This window comes from Gekko japonicus, unplaced genomic scaffold (genome assembly GCF_001447785.1).
Source record: "Gekko japonicus isolate JY-2015 unplaced genomic scaffold, Gekko_japonicus_V1.1 scaffold455, whole genome shotgun sequence".
NCBI classification, from domain to species: domain Eukaryota; kingdom Metazoa; phylum Chordata; class Lepidosauria; order Squamata; family Gekkonidae; genus Gekko; species Gekko japonicus.
Genome location: NW_015166436.1, coordinates 394,719 through 414,915, shown reverse-complemented (window position 1 = coordinate 414,915; position 20,197 = coordinate 394,719). Strand labels below are relative to the sequence as shown.

General features: G+C 46.4%; 1 protein-coding gene across 10 annotated transcripts in view; it reads left to right on the top strand.

Annotated features, from left to right (window-relative positions):
* APBB2 (amyloid beta (A4) precursor protein-binding, family B, member 2) overlaps positions 1 to 20,197 on the top strand; it is a 164,381-nt gene that overhangs the window by 114,813 nt on the left and 29,371 nt on the right. The window contains exon 1 of one of the 10 annotated variants that reach the window (XM_015411904.1): positions 10,751 to 10,806. The exons of the other annotated variants lie outside the window; for them this stretch is intronic. The gene's annotated coding sequence lies outside the window, so the exon portion shown is untranslated. Of the gene's footprint in view, positions 1 to 10,750; positions 10,807 to 20,197 lie in introns of those variants that run through there. 10 annotated transcript variants of the gene reach the window in all.

Sequence of the window (20,197 nt, the reverse complement as noted above, 5' to 3'; positions counted from 1 at the left end):
GCCGGTCTTGGCACGACCGGATGAAACTAAAAAATTCATTGTACAAACCGATGCTTCTGATGTGGCGATGGGGGCTGCGATTTTGCAGGAGGGGGATGACGGCCGTCTGCACCCCCTTGCTTTTGTGTCCAGGAAGTTCTCTGATGCTGAACGCAACTGGGGAATATGGGAAAAGGAGGCGTCAGCAATCTGGCTTGCCCTCTCCTCTTGGAGACAATGGTTGGAGGGGGCCCAACGTCCTTTTGAGGTTCGGACTGATCATAAAAATCTGGAGATGCTGAAATCGCCCCGTTCTCTCAATGCGAAGCAGCTTCGGTGGGCTGATTTCTTCGCTAAGTTTCGGTTCACTCTTCGCCATTTCCCGGGGGCGGCCAACTCCCTCGCTGATGCGCTCTCACGCCTCCCACAACATGACAGCCAGCGTGAGGTCATCATGGACTCTGTTTTCTCTCCCTCCCATTTGGGGGGTGCAGTGGTTACTCGCGCGCAAGCGCGCGCCACTTCCCGGCCTGACGTTTCGCCGCTCTCCCCGCTCCCAGCGGGGTGTCTGCTGTTGGGTGTGGTCTATTATGCTAATGAGTTCCTGCTGGGCGTGGCCAACTTGAGAGCCAGATGGAACTCCGTTCCTGTGCGTTCCTGCCCAAAAATAGCCCTGGTCCTCACAAAGGAGGGAGAGCTTATACCTGAATAAAACTTGGTATTAAAGGTGCCACTGGACTGTTTTGGACCGGGGGGCAGAGGGGGCTCTGCAACTTATCTGGCTGCTTCTTGCTCTGACTGAGGGCTGCTGGGAGCAGGGGGGTGGGGCTTGTTGCATGTGCCCGCCCCCTGGGCTCTTTACTGCCGGAGCTCTGCTCCTGTGCGCTCCTGCAGGAAATGACCCCTGCATACAGGCATCCTAAGAATATTTCCCTGGGAGTAAGCCTCACTGGAGGCTTCAGTAAGATTCTGAGTAGACGTGCTTAGGACTACTCCCAGAGATGGTTGTAACTTTGAATGCTACCAGGCAGGAAAGTGCCTAAATTTTCTCCTGTTGTGAGAGTAGAACCAGGTAGCTGGTCCCACCAGTATATGGGGCCCTGGAGATTCACTGCCAGTCCTTGATAGACCAGTGATCTGACTCAGTAGAAGACTGTTTCATGGGTTTACGTGTACATCTGATAAACATTGATAGGCCAGTGATCTGAGTCAGTAGAAGGAAAGTACAGTTACCAGTGATGCTGTCATGATCTGGGCTGTGCCACCAGAGACCTACTAGGCCCAGGGAGCCTGGCTAGCAGTAGGTGAGGCTGGGCCTGCAACTTCCAGAAGCCCCTGGGAAGTTTTGGAGCGAAAATTGACCAATAGGGAAGAAGAACGCTGGGGAACAAAAGAGTTGGTGCCAGAGCAGAAGCTGTTCTTTCTTCCAGAGGGCAGAGCCAGAATGAAGGCTACTGCAGGGGAGAGACCCTCATCCTGAGGGCAGGGTGAGTAGTGTAAGGCCACTGCAGATAGTGAGCTAGGGACAGTATATATTTAGATGCGTTAGGGCATTTGATTTCTTTTCTTTTCACCCATTTACTGTTATTATTCTGCACCTTGTTGTTTGACCTCCTATAAAATAAACCTTTTCCTTGTTTCACTCTGCCTGGTCCTCACGCCTATTATTCGGCCAAAAGGGAGGTCTGAAGGTCTTGGGAGGATGCTCTGCGCCTTCTCAAGGGAGCCTGGAACCAGAGTGGTGGCAGCGTCAGGTGACACCCCACCTGAGTCATGACAGAAGCATCAAGAGCAATAGTTCAAGAAAGCCCTGGCAAAAGGGGCAATCCAGATTTGTGTTTCAACCACAGTTATTTGTGGTTCCCTAAAGCAGCCGTTACAATCTGGAAACCCGGTGTAAGCGTACTTCCACAAAATCAATAATGGACTACTTATGCAAATAAAACATTTATTTATGCAAATAAAAGATTATTACAATAATTGAACGCCTAGGCAAATAAAGTGTTATTCCAATCTGTATAATTGGCATGAATGATTTAGAACATAGCATGATGAATGGCTGGGTTTCTGTTATTTGTTTGGCTTCCTCCCCCCCCCTCCCCCAGATTTCCCTGTGTGTTCTATTGTACCTGTGATCACTAAGACTGGACTGGCAGCATTCCCATATGGTGGTAAAAGGCAGCTGGCAGCCCTTGGCCAAATGTGATTCCCCCCACAGAGTACCATCTGGCCTCTGTGCTACCAACCAGTGGCAGAGAGAGGATTTGTGGAAAGATGTGGTGTCTCTTATTTGAGGCGGGAGGATCTGCAATCCATGTTGAGGTAGGGAGAGCCTGCAGTTAAATTACTTACTGGTCAGAGCTGCATGTAGAGCCTGAAATGCCACTTTCCACAAAATACCAACACTGACTTATTCATACAAGGACGTCTGGTTTAATAATACGAAAAAAAGCATTCCATCTGATACGTACAATATAGTAGTACTTCAACATAACGAATGCAGCTTTATTGATTGGTGCAATCGGAAGTTTAATTAGTAGAACCCCATGAATTTAAATAGCTTGCCTATAGATCCATGGGTAAATTACTCACCAAATGCCCTGCAGTATACTGAAAATAGTGTCTTTAGCCTAATATGGTTTGGGGTATAATGGTTTCTGAGTATTTTACATCATTATTAGTAAATGGTAATACAGAAAGCCAGATATTTATTGCTTGCAACCTGGCTGTCTGTAGAAAATAAAAAAACCAATGTAAACTATATGAAGGCCCAATCTGCATTGTTAGCCTGTGGTTCTCTCTGTCCTGTTTGGTCGCATTTCTTGAGCTTAGAATATCAACCAGTTCAGCATACCACTGTATCTTTCATTGGCTCGCCTCTTCTATTTTTGTTTGTGAGAAAATCTTGTCTGCTCCCATCTTGATTCACCCCAGCAAGCTCCCGCTCCGTTCTCCTAGCATGAAATTATATTTAGGAGGAGAAAAACTCTACCTCCAGTATTCTCCATAATGCCGAGAGGAACAAGTGGCAGGTTCCAATTGAATCCTCTCAGGAAAAGAAAAAAATGGCAGTCAGCGACCAGGGAAATTAGATTTGACGCTGGCGAGGTACCTCATGGTATCCCATCATCAGTGAGTTGTTTTCATCAGCGTCTCTCCCGCCAGGCCCCATTCCAGAGTTCGTCACTTTCCTTCCTTCCCTGTAGCCCCAGGGATCCCATCAGAATAGAGCTCTGGCTTGGACATCAAACACATCTAAGTCTGTGGTGGATAACTGAGGGGTGAGGTAAACTGAGAGACAAGGTGGCTTCCTTTAAAAAGAAAAAAGTGAATGAGAACAGTGTGTATTTGTTATAAGACAAACTCCCGTCTCTAGTTCCAGCTCCTGCCAACCTAGCAGTTCGAAAGCAAGAAATTGCAAGTAGATAAACAGGTACCACTTCGGTGGGAAGGTATCAGCGTTCCGTGCGCCTTGGTGTTGAGTCATGCCGGCCACATGACCACGGAGACGTCTTCGGACAGCGCTAGCTCTTCGGCTTTGAAACGGAGATGAGCACCGCAGCCCTAGAGTCGGATTCGACTGGCTTTCGAGCAAGGGAACCTTTACCTTTACCTTTTTAAACTGGGTTAAGTGTAGCTTCAGAGGGTACCACGTTGTTCTGCAGTAGAAGAGCTGCAGTAGACGTAGCACCTTAGCAACCAACAAGATCTTCTGGGTGTAAGTTTTCAAGAGTTCAAGCTCCCTTCGTCAGATGTAAACAGGTAGCATGGAAATACAAGGTTTCTGCTTTGAAACTGTACATGCTACGGGGGGAAAAAAAGAATTGAATAACTAACTTTATCAGCTTCAGCTCACACAAGTAGCCCATGGGAAGCTTTCTACTGGTTTTAGTGTCCACGTATGCCCACTGTCACGGAATTAGGGCCTGGATTGAGCCTCAGTCCTCTGCTAAACCGATGTTACTTTCTATAGTAAAGTGTAGTTGGATCTTTGGTTCTGTTTCCCAGGAGGCTTCAGGACTCCGCTGAGTGCTGTAGCCTTCCTGGTACCAATAATCCTGTACGTGACTTTTGCCTTAGAGGGCGATTATACATTCCAGGAGTTAGTGGTGCCACTATCATTTTCCATGTTCCCAAAACTTTCCAGCCTAGTCACCTTAGAAGCATTTTTTAATTACTACAGGTGACCAGAGAAATGGTTGCTTAAATGTTTGTCTCCCCCCCCCCCCCCCCACCTTTGGTTATCCTAAACTGGGTCGTCAGTCTTGTTTCTCTCTGCATCTTGTTTCTCTCAGTAATGACAGACTTGAGCTGTCAAAAGACATCCTTAAGTATGTCAGCATGCAGCTATCATCAGTTTGTGTCTTCAGATATTTAAATCTAGGAAGTTCTAAGATTTCTTTCAATCCCGGTTACATTTTATTAATTATTTTATATAGTAAATATATACAGTTGATTGCTGCTAGAAAACTGTTCTCTGGTATTACATTTTTGGAAAAATATGTACATTTTCTAACTTCAGGCTTGTAAATCCTGAGAATAACATGCTGGCTGGCTGAGCTCCCACAAAAGGGGGAGGGATGTTGTCTCTTTCATGGTATTCAGTGCAATTTGCCCTCTGGCCGGAAAGGCAAATCCAGTGTCATCGATGAGCAGAGAAGCCTTCCTATGTGTGATGATTTCTAAGTTCAGTTTTTATTTCTCAGCATGGAAAATTCAAATGCCTAAAGTAGATGCATTGGTAAAGTAGTAAAAAAAAAAAATAGTAATAGCCAGGGCTCTTTTTGTAGAAAAAGCCCAGCAGGAATTCATTAGCATAATAGGCCACACCCAACAGCAGGAACTCATTAGCATATTAGGCCACACCCCTGACAGCACAGCTCATTAGCACATTAGGCCGCACTCCCATGTTACCAGAAGTGTGGTCATCCAGCCACACCCACCATTTGCTTCTTATTCTGTTTACCTTGTTTGTTGTCAAAACCCAGGGCTTTTTTGTGAGCAGGAACTCCTTTGCATGTTAGGCCACACACCCCTAATGTAGCCAGTCCTAATGAGTTCCTGCTGGTGGGTGTGGCCTATTATGCTAATGAGTTCCTGCTGGGCGTGACCAACTCGGGAGCCAGCCGGAACTCCATTCCTGTGCGTTCCTGCCCAAAAATAGCCCTGGACTAATAACAATGATTCAGTGAGCCATGAAAGATTTCTGCACAAATAATGTTATGTTTTAAGGAACATGAAAAATCAGCCTGTTATATCTCCTATACAAGACTGCCTAATGAAGCATCATCAATCTTATGCAGCTTAATCAAATTCCCTAAAAACAAATACACTCATCTGACTATTTAAATGGTAAACAATATGTAGCCTGAAGGATAGCTTTCGTGGAGCTCAAAATGCTTGTTTTGCGCTGTACCATCTATCTACGTCCTGCTTACACAGACAAAAACCATCTTCTCGTGCGCTTAGAATCAGAGACCTACTTTCAGCATAAGAACCAAGGAAGAACAGAGACAGAACCCTTCTCACACAGCATTGTGCTTCCAACAGTAGCCTCCAAGGGATGACAGGTGACACGCAATCCGGGCAACAGCCTTCCCCTGTGATGTGTCTCCCACATCTGGAACTCCAAAGCGGAGAGTTCCGTGGTCATGGCTGAGGGACATTGGTAGACCTGCCTTCCATGGTTTTGTCTACTAGTTCTTTTATTAATTTTTAAGAACAAGAAGTTGATTTGAAGGTATGCATTGGAGGCAAAAAATACAATGCCTTCAATAATGCTGGATTGTGCCCTTGTTCACGTTACTTTTCCACCCTGTACTGTAAGACCATCATTCTCAAACCATGGGTCATGACTCTCTCGCAGGTAGGTTACAAGTCTCAAACCCCTGAACTGTGATAGGAGCCTCTGGGGCTCCCCTCCTCCTGACACCAGGAAGGGCAGAACTGCTGCAGTCTCACCTTGCAGTTTCCTTCATTAACAGTGGCTTGACTCACTCCCAGCTACTGATGAGGCAGCCAATGCCAGCAGTGGCCAGGTCCAGACTGAGCCAGGGCAGAAGACACCACAAGCACAGTGGTTTGGTATAGTGGTTAAGAGCGCAGACTCTAGTCTGGGAGAACCGGGTTTGATTTCCCCACTCCTCCACATGCAGCTGCTGGTGTGACCTTGGGTCAGTCACAAGTTCCCTCAGAGCTGTTCTCTCATGAGCAGTCCAAGAAAGAGCTCTCTCAGCCCCACCAACTTCACAGGGTGTCTGTTGTGGGGAGGGGGAGGGAAAGGAGATTGTAAATCACTCTGAGACTCGGAGTGAAGGGTGGGGCATAAATCCAATCTCCTCCTCCTCCTCTTCTTCTTCTTCTGTTTGATGTAGTGGTTAAGTGCACGGACTCTAATCTGGGAGAACTGGGTTTGATTCCCCACTCCTCCACTTGCACCTGGCTGGATGACCTTGGGCAAGCCATAGTTCTGGCACAGCTGTCCTTGAAAAAGAGCAGTTTCTGTCAGAGCTCTCTCAGCCCCACCTACTTTACAGGGTGTCTGTTGTGGGGAGGGGAAGGGAAAGCTGCTCTGAGACCCCCTTGGGTAGTGAAGGGTGGGGTATAAATCCAATCTCCTCCTCCACCTCCTCCTCTTCTTCTTCTTCGCCAGTGTCAGGACAGGAGGCAAGGGCACAGTCTGAACCCTTCTCCCCCTTGGACCCACACGGCTGGGTCAGAGCCGAAACCTGGCTGCTGCTGCTGCCTGAATTGGTCCATCATGGGTAAGGGCCAACTGACCATATGTGAGTGATTCTATCCAGCCTAACTCCCTTTAGAAGCAACGGGATGACACTTGAGTAAGGGGTTGTATTTTGCAGCTAGTGTGAGAATTAAAATTAGTATGTTAAGCACATGTCACCATTGCTTACTGGCTTAAGGGGAGAATCACAGGTGGAATATTAACTAGCTTGCATAAAAAGCCTTAGAGAAGTTGGAGGAGATTCAAGAGTTGTGGATGTCTTAGGAGCATCTCTGAAGCCAGTTTTAGAAAAGACTGTGCCATGTGTTGTTTAACGTACGTGAAGGCTTATCCTGAAAACAAAAAAAGGCCCTGCTTAGCATGAGACTCGTATAGGTCCTCTTGTGTGTAGGTCCTCTTGGCAACCAAGGTCTGATAATGGCAAACATTCTTGCAGTGGGGCTGTTTTGGTGGTTGTCCCGCTGGCAGCGTCTGGGATTGCAAATCATGTTTATTTATATGGTATTCAAATTAGAAATGGAGTTCTAGTGTGGCTGTGTAGTATTTAAAGGTTTTCTCTGTCACCATGCCTACTTTCATTTGTGAAACAGTAAGTCTGTGTTAGCAGGCGCTGAAAACAGAACAAAAACAGTGTTGATAGGTTCTTCCTCTGCAGAAAGTGAAGGTTTATCATCGCGTACTTAGAGTAGCCAGTTGCTTCCTCATATGGAAGCGTTCAGGGTTTGGTCTCGAGCAATGGTGAGCCATTCACACGTTTCAAATTGTGTTGTAGTATTAGATGGAAAGGAAGAAAGACTAGCTCTAAGATTTTTAAAATCTGACAAAGTGATAGAAATTATTATGTGTAATTTTTAATAGATTTGCAAGGAAGAAAAAGACCTGGTTCCTCCACTCAGAGGCCCCAACATGATTATCTTCCAGAAAGATTGGAGCTGCTGGCAGGAGAAAGTAGATGTGGCTCAGTGACAGAGTCACCTGCTTTCCATGACAGTAACATCTTATATCTTAGGTTCATACCCTGGCACATCCCATTAAAAGATCTCACGTGGCTAATCAGAATAGACAATACTGAACCAGGCAGACAAATGATAGGATCTAGCACAAGGCACCTTCATATGTTCTTATGAAGGCTAGCATCACAATCAGGCTTGCCTGGAGGTGACAAACATATGCACCAGTAGCAGGGGTCATTTCATAGAAAAAGAGGTGCAGGAACTCATTAGCATAACTCATTAGCACAACTTATTTGCATATGCCACACCCCCTGACATCACTGGAAGTGTGTCAGAAGGCAACACCCACTGCTCAGGCTCCACTGGACTGTTTTGGATTGCTAGCTATTAGGGGGGGAGGGGACATGCAGATCTGTCCTTGCAGAGGAGAGAGAGCTTGTACCTGAATAAAACCTGGGCTTAAAGGTGCCACTGGACTGTTTTGGACCGGGGGGCCAGGGGGGGCTCTGCAACTTACCTAGCTGCTTCTTGCTCTGACTGAGGGCTGCTGGGAGCAGGGGGCGGGGCTTGTTGCATGTGCCCCCCCCCTGTGCTCTTTACTGCCGGAGCTCCGCTCCTGCAGGAAATGACCCCTGACCAGTAGCTTCCTCCCGAAGGCTGTACTGAAGCTGCTATTGGCTTGTACTGTACCAGTCAAGTCTGAAGTCTTTCTCTGATGGAAGTCTTCCTCTGATGGAAGTCATGAGTGCCAGTTGGGTGTACTGGCTAAGAGCGATGGACTCTAATCTGGAGAACTGGGTTTGATTCCCCACTCCTCCATGTGCAGCTGCTGGGTGACCTTGGGTCAATCAAAGTTCTCTGAGAGCTGTTCACTCAAGAGCAGTTCTCTCAGAGCTCTTTCAGCCCCACCTACCTCACAGGGTGTCTGTTGTGTGGAGAAGAAGGGAAGGAAATTGTAAGCTGCTCTGAGCATCCGAGTGAAGGGTGGGGTATAAATCCAATCTCTTCTTCTCTTCTTCTTCTTCATCCTTCCACTGAGAAAAGGTTCCTTGGAGCAGAGAAGGGACTTCAGACTTGGCTGAGCAGAGTCATAGCATACCAGCCAGAATTTGCCAAATTATAGAGCCTTATAAATTAGTACAGTGGTAGCAATGGGTCCTTGATACTTTTGAATGTCTGTAAACGCCCCAACCAGGAGGGAAGGCAGCATTATATAGCCAGATTTTTTTTTCCAGATATCAGAAACTAAACAGGGTCGGTACTTGGAAGGGAGAAAACCAAGGAAGACTCTGTGGAGGAAGGCAACGGCATATCACCTCTGTGTATCACTTGCCGTTCTGAGGTTGCTGTAAGTCGGCTGAGATGTGGCAGTAGTTTACAGTAGGGTTGCCAACCTCCAGGTGTTGGCTGGAGGTCTCCTGAACCTCCAGGTGTTGGCTGGAGGTCTCCTGGAATTATGATTGGTCTCCAGGCAACAGAGATCATGTGGAGGAAACGGCTGCTTCAGAAGGTGGACTCTGTGACATTATACCTCATTGAAGTCTCTCCGCTTCCGAAACCCCATCCTCCTCAGGCTCCACCTCCAAAATCTCCAGGTATTTCCCAAACCGGAGCTGACAACCCTACGTGTTACACACACATACACACCACCCCGGTCTTCCTTGTGAGCACTTCTTTGTGACAGAGTGCTATAACATATTTGGCATCCCAGAACGGAGGGAAGAGAACAAGATGATGGATGGTGTCAAACACACACCCTGAAAGAATACTGACTGCTGCGGAACAAACTCTGGTCTGCTTGCAGCGTTTCCTCAGATAACCAAGCATGACCCTTGCCGGAGTGGTCATGAGTCAATGCTCCCTCTAAGCTGTGGAGTCCTGTGAGCAAAAATTCTACTTTGTGAGCTACTGGTATTAAAGTTGTGAGCGAGCGATTTGGCTACTGCATAAAATAGTTTGCTCTGGAGCCCCCCATCCTTCCTGAGCCAAGACAAAAATGTGTGAGCTACAGGCTAAAAAACTGTGAGCTAGCTCACACTAACTCAGCTTAGAGGGAACACTGGTCATGAACTGGCAAATGTGCAACCAGCGCTACATATCTCTTTCCCACTGAATGTAATTTAAAGTTGCTTGTCATTCAACCTAAGCATTCTTCGGACCAAGCTTTAGATTCCTTAAAAGCACATGTTGTACGCGCTACCGGCCATTCCGCTTCTTCCACTGCCCAGTTATGGGTCTCTGAGGAGCAGTGTTTCCTCTCTAGGCTGAGTGAGTGTGAGCTAGCTCACAGTTTTTTAGCCTCCGGCTCACACATTTTTGTCTCAGCTCAGGAAGGATGGGGCTCCAGAGCACACGAATTTATGCACTGGCCAAATGGCTCGCTCCCCACTTTAACGCCAAGTAGCTCACAAAGTAGAATTTTCGCTCACAAGACTCCACAGCTTAGAAGGGAGCATTTCTGAGGCGTTTCCTTGTACAGTGCTTGTGTGTTTAAACATCCATTTCTGACATACTTAAACCAACTTAGACCTAAGATCTTAAAAATGGGTGAAGAGAGCCTACGAATATCAGCATTATCTGGGGTCGGCCGGTAGAGCGGGGACACACAGCTGTGAAATGAAGTTTTCATGTCGTAGTCCTTACATCTGTGCTAGACGCTCAACAGTTAATTTTGGCAGCCAATAGGCAGGAGGTTAGTCGGTAGTACTATAGATCTGTTCGGAGAGCGGGGAGGAGCTGAGTCTTCCGTAGGCAGAAGAGCACCGAGCACAAAAAGTGCCTTAAAGCAGTGGAAAGAAAGGACGCTCCTCTGCCGGAGCCGCTGTGAGGTTCAGGCGAGAGCAGCGCCCACCTCCCTCACAGCTGTATCCCAGCCGGGGAGAAAAGGAGAGTCGCTGCTGGCAGGTTTTTGTCCAACTTGATGCAAAATGAATGAACTGCCATGCCCCCGAGGGTATCCGAGGCAGGTCGCTGAAGGGGGCGTGTATGGCTGAATGGCGAGAGTGCTTCAGGCACACAGACCACTGTGCAAATGTTGAACAGAGAAAAGCAGGCAGGACAGAGGAAATTGGGGTTGGCTGTTCCTGGCGTGCTTGGCTCTAGGGATTCTTGCTTGCTGCAATAAGGAATAAGGTAAGGAACTTTAAAAAGAAATCCCTTGTCTGTGTTACGCAATGCAATGCCAGGCAACTGGCCTTTTCTCTAACTGGGTATCTGTAGAGCAAAGGTCCGTCGGTTTAAAGGGCTAGAGTGTCCGCCTTGCAAGACAGGTGGGCTGCTTCTTGTTGGTGTGCCAAAAGGCAGCTCCTGTCTCCTTGTTTTGGAAAGATGGCACTTGACAGTCTTCGGGAAGGAGCTACAGCTGTAATGGCCAGATGTGTGTGAAACCACAAGTACAATGCCTGCCTCTTTTAGAGCGTACGCTGATGACCATTCAGCAGCATGTATTGTCTGATGTTTCGCCGACCGAAATAACCTGCTGTTCATCAGCCACAGTCACCAGCTTCCTATGTCGACTTGCTTAAATTGGCACTTTTTGTAACAGCTGGGAGTAATAGGCAGAAAACACCATAATTGCCCAAATTGACAATGACTTTCCTAAGACGACATAAACAGATACCAGTGCTTGTGCCTGTTTGTGGTGCATCTGTAATTAGTAGGATTACATTGAATTCATAAATGTTTGCGTTCATCTAATTCATAAGTATTTCATTTGAAAATAAAGGAAATAAACCTTTTCACGAAGCTGAAATACCCATAACTTAGATCGATACATACATTGCTAACAAACTCCTAATAACAGAAAATGTGCATGTGTGTTTTTTGGGTAAAGAGATGTGCATCCACGCACTGTCAAGCAGAGCATCTCTCATTTTCTGATCTGATCGGAGAAACTTCATGAGTTAAATGTGGTGGATTAGTCTGGAACAGTGAGAAATCTCTGCTGTCTTAGTCCTTTCTATATCTGTTGAAGAATGTGTTAACGAGGCAGAGTTTATCGACTTGTTAATTGATGTACAGCTGGGAATCCTCATTAAGATGTTGGAGACTGAAAGGCAAAGGAGGGGGGGGGACACATCCGTCTTGTCGTCCCCTCCCCAGTCACTCGGCACTTTCATTCTTCAACTTAGTCCCTGACATGTGTTGTAGAACCTCTTGGCTGCTTCGCCTGATGTCTCTGCGTTTGGTTTCTGGGCACAAAAGAATATTAAGGATTGCTGAGCGCTTGCTGTAGTGCAATAAAATCCACAGCAAATTGGATATCTTAGAGCAATGACTTTAATTACGTATTTGTACTGGTTACGTCTCCATTAGCATAATTTTAGCAGCTGGGAAATACGGTCTTTTTTATTATTCATCCCTGAAGCATTTCTTAGGAGGTGAAAGAACAGTAAATTATTTACTCTGGAAATTGAGTGCACTTCCCCCCCCCCCCAATCCCTGTCCTCTATACATGGAACAATTAGTCTGAAAACCTGTAGATACAATTTATGTTTAACAACCAGCCAAAACAGATGCAAGGGTGGAGCCATTTTAAATCTTGCTTGGTTGTAATATTAATGAGAGAGGCCAACGGGATATTTAAAGTTTGGGGCATAAATCAACGTTTAAGCCATGTTCAGCTTCGCCATTAAAAAAAAAACCCTTTGGAAGACATACTAAGGGGCAGGGGGTGTAATGAAATCTCATTCAGTTCATTTTATTCCAGACCTGGTATGATGATAAGACAAAAGCTGCCATTTACATTTTTGTGTTCAGCAAAGTCCTGGATATATTGGGTCATGGTGCTGATTCAAATAAATGGAAATATTCAGTGATCCAGATTTACTGTATCAATGTCACGAGCTAAATCCAATGTTCCATTTTAGTTTTTGAAGGGGTTGTTCATATTTCCATGTGGCTCATTTTATCCACTTAGTTCATTTCATATGTAAATGTTGGCCCATAGCTACAGTGAGGCTATTGCCCCCTTCCTTAAAGGGCCAGCCCCACAAGATTTTTTAGAAGACTGGGGGGGCACACAGGGGGGGGCACTTCCTCTCAAAAGCATTTAAAGGGATCCTTTATTTACCTCTCAAAAACGTTTAAAGGGATCCTTTAAATGCTTTTTAGAAGAAGCGGGGGATGGCATATGTGCTCCCCTCCTGCAAGATTTAATGGGCCCTCCAGCTGATTGGCAGGCCACATGCTCCCCAGTGATCAGCCAAAGGGCCAGGGGTCGTTTCGTAGAAAAAGAGCTAGGGGAACTCATTAGCATAACTCATTAGCATACACCACACCCCCTGACATCACCGGAAGTGTGTCATAAGGCCACACACCCCGCCCCCAACGGTCCCAGCCGCCGCAAGGCCCTCCCTGGCCCCAGGCAGGCAGGGGTGGGGAGAGGCAGGGAGGAAGCAACTTACTCTCCCTCTTCTCCTGCCTTCTCCTGACTGAATGAGGGCCGGAAGCGGGGTGGCCGGAAACAGGGGGCGGGGCTTCGTCATGTGCCCCGCCCCCTGTACCTCACCCGGGGGAACGGCGATTCCCCGCGATTCCCCTCGAAATGACCTCTGCGAAGGGCCCTTTAAATCTTGCAGGAGGGAGAGGGGTGGTCGCTGGCGGTCAGGCATGGGGGTGGATTGGAACTGGCATGAAAATAATGGTAGCCCCACCAGAAAAAAAAAATTGCCCCACATGGCTATGGGTCTGTGTAAATGACGTACATTCTAACATTTTGTCCTCAGCCACCTTCCTGGGATGAAGGAGGGGATAACCCCCAGTACCCTGCCTTGAGGTCCTTTAGGAGTCAAATGCAAATGAACTCGGAAATGTTACCAGTTGAAAGGTCTATGTCTGTCTTGAACACCTGGACTGTGGCCAAAGTATAAACATCTTTGTACAAACCTAACCTGGCCCATGTTCCAGTACGCTTGGCCAGATGCCACTTATTTTTAAGGGAAGGCCCTTGTTTTAAAGGAGTTCTTTGTATTCCAGGCTGCAGAACATAATTGATTTCCTTTATCTCAGACACTTTAGCACTAAAGTGTCCCTAGATAGTGAAATATTGATTAGGGGACCCTGGTATGAACCACATTAGACCGTGCCAGAAACTTTAATGCTTTTGAAAACCATCTAGGCCGCCTCTCATGTTTATAAATTTAGCAGATACAAATTACAGATTTAGCAAGTACCTCTGTATGGTCTTAGTGTGTCGGGCAAATGCGTGTACCTAATTTCACTCCGTGTACGCAGTCAGATAGACCACAGAGAGCGGTGATTGGTGCCACATCACTGCAGCACATTTTTTTAAATTGAATCTCCATTGTGGGGTGAACAGTGGAAGATGTATATTGAATTTGTGCTGTGTTTCAGTTGCGACCAATGCTCCCTCTAAGCTGTGGCATCTTGTGAGCCAAAATTCTACTTTGTGAGCTGCTAGCATTAAAGTTGTGAGCGAGCAATTTGGCTTCTGGAGCCTTCCTTCCTGAGCTAAGACAAAAATGTGTGAGCCGGAGGTTAAAAACCTGTGAGCTAGCTCACACTAACTCAGCTTAGCGGGAACACTGGTTGCGACTCTAATAGGGTTCCCAGATCCAGGTTGGGAAATTCCTGGGATGGAGCCTGGGGAGGACAGGGACCTCAGTGGGGTACAATGCCACAGAGTCCACCTTCCAAAGCAGCCATTTTCTCCAGGGGAACTGAGCTCTGCAGTCTGGAGATAAGCTGTAATTCCAGGGGATCCCCAGGTCCCACCTGGAGGCTGGCATCCCTAGGAGTTAGGATGGCCAGCTCCAAGTTAGGAAACTCCTGGAGATTTTGGGATGGAGGCTGGGGAGGACCTCAGTGGGGTACAAGGCATAAGAACGTAAGAGAAGCTAATGTTGGATCAGGCCAATGGCCCATCCAGTCCGTCACACAGTGGCCAAAAATACCAGGTGCCAGCAGGAGGTCCATCAGTGGGGCTAGGACACTAGAAGCCCTCCCACTGTTGCCTCCCCCCCCAGCACCAAGGATACAAAGCATCACTTGCCCCAGCCTGAGAGTCCCTTGTGGCTAATAGCCACTGATGGACTTCTCCTCCATATGCTTATCTAATTCCCTCTTGAAGCCGTCCATGCTTGTAGCCGCCACCACCTCCTGTAGCAGTGAATTCCATGTGTTAATCACTCTTTGGGTGAAGAAGTACATCCTTTTATCTGTTCTAACCTGACTGCTTAGCAATTACATGGAGTGCCCACGAGTTCTTGTATTGTGAGAAAGGGAGAAAAGTACTTCTTTCACGACCTGCTCTATGCCATGCATAATCTTATAAACCTCAATCATGTCACCCCTCAGCCGTTGTTTCTCCAAGCTAAAGAGCCCCAAGCACTTTAACTTTTCCTCATAGGAAAAGGGTTCCAACCCTTTGATCATTCTAGTTGCCCTTTTCTGCACTTTTTCCAATGCTATCATATCCTTTTTGAGTTGTGGTGACCAGAACTGTACACAGTACTCCAAATGAGGACGCACCATTAATTTATGCAGGGGCATTATGATACTGGCTGATTTGTTTTCAATTCCCTTCCTAATAATCCCCAGCATAGTGTTGACCTTTTTTATTGCAGTCGCACACTGTCTTGACATTTTCATTGAGTTATCTACTACAAGATCTCTCTCTTGGTTATCCCATGATTTTTGAGCTTACTTAGGCGCCTTTGATGAGGAACTTTATCAAAAGTTTTCTGGAAGTCAAGGTAAACAACATCTATTGGGCCCCCCTTGTCCACATGTTTCTTCACTCCCTCAAAGAACACTAACAAGATAGTGAGAAAAGATCTTCCCTTACAGAACCCATGCTGAGTCTGCCTCAATATTTTTTGTTCATCTATGTGCCTATTAATTCTTTCCTTAATAACAGTTTCCACCAATTTACCCGGTATCGACGTCTGACTGGCCTGTAATTTCCCGGATCTCCTCTGGAACCCTTTTTAAAGATGGGAGTGATCTTAGCTACCTTCCAGTCCTCAGGAATGGAGGCAGATTTTAAGGAAAGATTACATATTTTTGTCAGGAGATCCACAAGTTCACATTTGAGTTCTTTCAGAACTCTCGGATGTATGCCATCCGGGCCTGATGATTTATCAGTTTTTAAGTTGTCTATCAGTCGTAGGACTTTGGCTCTCATCACCTCGATCTGACTCAGGTCTTTCAACACCCCTCTTGAAATCAGCAGTTCTGGAGTGGGCAAGCACTTCTCATCTTCCACAATGAAGACAGAGGCAAAAAATGCATTCAGCTTCTCAGCCATTTCCTTATCATCCTTCAGTACGCCTTTTACCCCTTGGTCATTCAAGGGCCCCACTGCCTCTCTGGCTGGTTTCCTGCTTCTAATGTATTTGAAGAAAGTTTTATTGTTGGTCTTTACATTTTTCGCTATATGCTCCTCATATTCCCTTTTTGCCTGCCTGATCACAGACTTGCATTTTATTTGCCACAGCCTGTGTTCCCTTTGATCAGCCTCACTGAGACTAGCTTTCCACCGCTTAAAGGAATCCTTTTTACCTTTTACAGCTGCCATTACTTTGTTTGCTAACTGCGCAGGCTTTTTTCTATACCTATTTGTGGCTTTCCTAACCTGCGGTATATAGTTTTTCTGAGCTTCTAGGATTGCAACAATTTATTAATTTGTCAGATGAAAAGCAACTTCTTTAGATTCAGCCTTTCCAATATTGCACTCCATATTTTCTCACAGCTGGTCTTGAACAAAAGTCATGGTTCATTTATAGCTAAGGCCGAATTGAAAGCTGGTTCCTATCAAATTTGACTAGCCTTGAAGAGCATTTCTTGTAAAACACAAGAGACATCCCCACTGTGTCTGGATCATCTAGGTGTGAAAGAAACTCATTCAGCGGGCACTCTTTTATTTTACATGGAATTAATTCTTCAGTTGCAAGGCAGGGAGGCAGTCTAAGGGAAATATGGTTAATTTCCAGACCAGGATATTTCCTTTGAATGTAAAATAAACGTTTAACCTTTAGGCTTTTGAAGCTTGATCCTAAGCATGTAGATTTCTAGGGGAATCTCATTGTGTTCAGTGCCGCTCCTGGTTAAGCAGAGAAGTACAGTATAGCAGGCTAGGACAGGGGTTGAAATGACCCCTCTGCCCTGGGGCTCAGCAGGGCGACGTTTGGCCAGTCATTCTCTCTCTCAGCCTGAAATACCTCACAGGGTGGTTGTGAAGATAAAATGAAGAGAGCAATACACTCTGAGCTCCTTGGGGGAACGGCCGGATAAAAATGTAATGGGATTTAGAGAGAGAGAGAGAGAGAGAGAGAGAGAGAGAGAGAGAGAGAGAGAGCCATAGGTATTTGTCCTACTTTCCCTGGGTTTTTTGTTTGTTCACTTTGTTTTTATGCTTTCTGCTTCTGTCACATATACTCTGCATCTACCAAAAATGTCGGTTATGCACCAATAGAATATGAATGCTGCAATATGTATTAGGCAAATCAAATGAATCTGGCCATTTTGATTACTACTGCCAGTTATTGGAAGGGTCAGTGCAGAGTAATAAAGTCCCGTCTTTTGACTACAAGACACCTTATTTAGCCACTTCTGATTTCTCAGATTTTGCCAAACATTGCCCACCTAGATCAAAGTACACCGTAAGGACTAGAAACTTGCTTTCTTTTTGGCTTTGGGTTTTTTAAAGTAAGTCTCCCAGGAAGCTTGGTTCTCTACCGACTCCCGTATTTTGCACTTGTTCACGCAGCCCCGCCAGTATTGTTATTATGAGAATACAAGAAGCGGGACCCGTGATACTCGTGGGGAGGAGTATTCCCCGCGATCCCAAGCTGCCAAGGCTTCTCCCTGCCACCATGGCCCACAACAGCAACACTGGTGGGCCCTGCGCGGCTCTGAGCCGCCAGACCCACCAGGCTCACCCCCCACAACAGTAACACCGGTGAGCCCTGCATGGCTCCGAGCCGCCAGGCCTGCCAGGCCTTCCCCCGCCGCTGCCGCCAACAGCAGCAGCAACGGCTGCAGCTTCTAGCCACCGGCCCACCAAGGCTCCCCCCTGCCGCCGCCAGCACCAATGGTGGCAAGCCCTGCATGGCTCTGCCACAGATCCCAGAGGTAAGTGCATTCTCTGCGCATGCGCAGGGTATGCTTTTTTACTTTTGGGGGGATTTAAGTATCCCCCGTATAGTTTTTTAAACTTTTCATATTTTTCTGCACACCTGGGGACTGCTCCAAGTGTGGAGGAAAATCTCTCTGCCCCCCAAGTGCCCCCATGTGCAGATTTACATATCCGCACGGAGGGGGCAACTTGGCTATTAGATATATAGATGCCTACAACATAAATGTAAAATGCTAGAGGAGAGTCCCCAGGGGTGTTATGTAGCAAACAGTAATAAAAAAAGTCATCTAGGGTAAGGGGGAAATAAAGGGCTGGACTCCTTGACTGGTGTAGAGAGGATTTAATAGAATCTTTGGGTTAAGATGCTGAACTGCAGACTGAAAGGCCGGTAGTTCAGCAGTTCAAGACCCGAGTGCCGCATGTCGGAGTGAGCGCCCATCTCTGGTCCCAGCTTCTGCCAACCTAGCAGTTCGAAAGCAAGAAATTGCAAATAGATAAATAGGTACCACTTCAATGGGAAGGTAACAGCGTTCCGTGCGCCTTGGTGTCTAGTCATGCCGGCCACATGACCACAGAAACGTCTTCGGACAGCGCTGGTTCTTCGGCTTTGAAATGGAGATGAGCACCGCAACCCTAGAGTCAGATTCGACTGGCTTTCGAGCAAGGGAAACCTTTACCTTTACTTTTCCTTGGGCTAGTGCTGGAGTGCTAGCATACTGTTAGAAGTATGCACTAGACATCCAGCGGTTAGCAGTAGATGAATTGAGTTCCTTCCTCTATTAAATACAGGCAGGACCAGAAGATTCCCCTGGGAGGGTGAGGAATGCTGTGGCTCATAATAATGTCTTATCCATAAAGTCAATTGGCTTGGTACATAGATCATCACAGAGTTATATCCTGGAATACCGCCAGTTGGAAAGGCAAACAGTCTCCTTGGAGGTTATTTTTGTGCATGTGTGAAAGAGAGAGAGATAAATATGTTAAGATTATTTCAGAAACTAGCTGCTGTTCTGGTTAGCACTGGAATTGGGATACAGTGGCCAGAAGAAAGGAGGAAAGAATCCTTGAGGTTACTACACAAGATTTGCCAATATGTGTAAACCTTTGTTTATTGTGGTCTTTGAATTATTCTTTACACACACATACACACACAAACAGGCACTATTCTGTGCTGTTTATTATGAACCATGTTGGATCATTTGTCTTCTGTTTTGTGTACTCGACATAGGGTAGAAATCATTGTGGCCTACTACCCTGTTTCCCCAAAAATAAGACCTACCCCAAAAATAAGCCCTAGCAGGATTTCTATGCATTTGTGGTATAAGCCCTAGTGTGTCCTCTTGAGAAAAAATAAATATAAGACAGTGTCTTATTTTCGGGGAAACACTAATGCAATTAAATAGCATCAGGGCTATTTTTGGGCAGGAACGCACCGGAACAGAGTTCCGGCTGGCTCCCGAGTTGGCCACGCCCAGCAGGAACTCATGAGCATAATAGGCCACACCCAACAGCAGAAACGCATTAGGATTGGCTACATTAGGGGTGTGTGGCCTAACATGCAAAGGAGTTCCTGCTACAAAAAAAGCCCTGGGTTTTGACAACAAACAAGGTAAAAAGAATAAGAAGCAAAAAGTGGGTGTGGCTGGATGACCACACTTCTGGTAACATGGGGGTGTGGCCTAATGGGCTAATGAGCTATGCTGTCAGGGGTGTGGCCTAATATGCTAATGAGTTCCTGCTGTTGGGTGTGGCCTATTATGCTAATGAGTTCCTGCTGGGCTTTTTCTACAAAAAGAGCCCTGAATAGCATGATACTCACTGGAGGTCCCAGCAGAAGGACCCTGACACGGTTGGGCTCCGAAGCCCCTGCTGAAGGGATCCCACAGTAGTTCCAGACATCCAGGGGGGAACTGGCCTGAAGAAGATCAGGGGTTTAAATTGAAAGTAACTACTTGTGCCCTCCCAAACAGCAACGTTCAGTTAAGGTGTGCTTTCCAAAGGCGGCATCTTCAGTGCTTCCTTACACACTGCAAGGAAAGGGCAGCATGGAATCGCCATGGGACTTCCTTGGCAGGAGGTTCCCACTGAGGGAGACCAGGAGAAAACCTGAGTTGCAAAACCCCAGTGAAGCAGCAGATATTTCTGAAGTCCGGTAGCTGGCTTTGCCCCTGAAGCAGTATTAAAGGTACGGAGAAGATCAAATTTGTGTGTATGGAGTGGTAGGCGTTGCTGTGGTTGCCATGGGAAGTAGACGAAGAGGGGAACTACATTCTGGTTCAACCTGTTTTGTATAAGATGGATGATGGTGTGGTGTAGACTTAGCTCAATCTTTCTGTTTTTAATTATTAAATATACTGATTGTATTTTCTTAGTTCTGAAGATTGATGCTCAGTACCTGGAATTATTTATTTATTTATTTATTTA